Genomic DNA, 1064 nt, shown 5'->3' on the forward strand with positions numbered 1-1064 from the left:
TCACTTGGCAGTGGGAAAAAACTTCTGAAAAACATGGTAAATCCGAATAAAAATCTACTCGCAAGACATAAGAATGTTGCAATGGATTTGTATATGGAGTTATTTGACAGTATTTTTGAATCCACTCTAATATTTTGCTTCATAAACCATTTGTTTACTCATTTCAACTTAGTATACAAATTAAGCCTTAAACAGAGACATAAATTGTGTTTAGATTTGTATTAATTCAAAACTTTTGCATCTAAAGCTTGACATTTTGACAAATTAGTTCACCTTACGATTCCACACTTTGCAAAGAGTACAAACCTCAAAAGATAACAAAGCATATCTGTATCTAAATCCGCTGTTAAGATGAACAGATTATTTTTTTGAATTTGTTAGCGCAATAGAATTACGCTACTTATGATTCATCCCTTGAATATTTCTCCTGATTTTTATTTTAACTACTTTTCAATTACGGTACTCTATGATTAACCCTTAAATATAGGAATAAATAGTTTTTATAGTGGCAGTGTATTCATTGGCAATCTGTCTAGACTCCATCTTGGAACCGTTACGCATAAGCTCACCTTAAGTTGAAAGGCTGCGGATGAAAGCTTGGCAAACAGTGCAACGTTCTTGGTTTAAGACTATACTTTCAGGGATCATTACTATAGTCTTTGAAGGGAGAAATGTGCTTGAAAGAGTTTGAGCTCGTGCTCCATGATGATGAGGTTTAGGGCTTTCTTGTGAGCATTAAAGCAGTTGATAACTCTGTTTTATGCAGTGGTTGTCTGCTTTTGATGACTGTTTTCTTCTTTTTGAGAAGAAAGCTCTTTCAGAGTGGTTTCGTCAGGTTTAGTCTAACAAGATTTGTAAAAATATGGCAAACACTAATGCATAAACTTTGCTGGTAACATAAAGATAAGAAATTCCTAGCTTATCATATAACTAAATCTAGTTTTAGTTAAGAGAATCAAAAATGTATTTGAAATTCTACATTAGGGCAGATTCATATATATCGTTATTAAATGTCATTGAAAATATCCACCACAAAATGCACCTATAGCATGGTCGGATTTGAC

The 1064-nt window shown here is 32.9% G+C and overlaps 1 pseudogene; it reads left to right on the forward strand.

Moving 5' to 3' along the window:
- Positions 1-625: 625 nt before the first annotated feature.
- On the forward strand, positions 626-827 carry LOC120996756 (annotated as a pseudogene).
- Positions 828-1064: the final 237 nt, after the last annotated feature.

This window comes from Bufo bufo, chromosome 3, assembly GCF_905171765.1.
Source record: "Bufo bufo chromosome 3, aBufBuf1.1, whole genome shotgun sequence".
Taxonomy (NCBI): domain Eukaryota; kingdom Metazoa; phylum Chordata; class Amphibia; order Anura; family Bufonidae; genus Bufo; species Bufo bufo.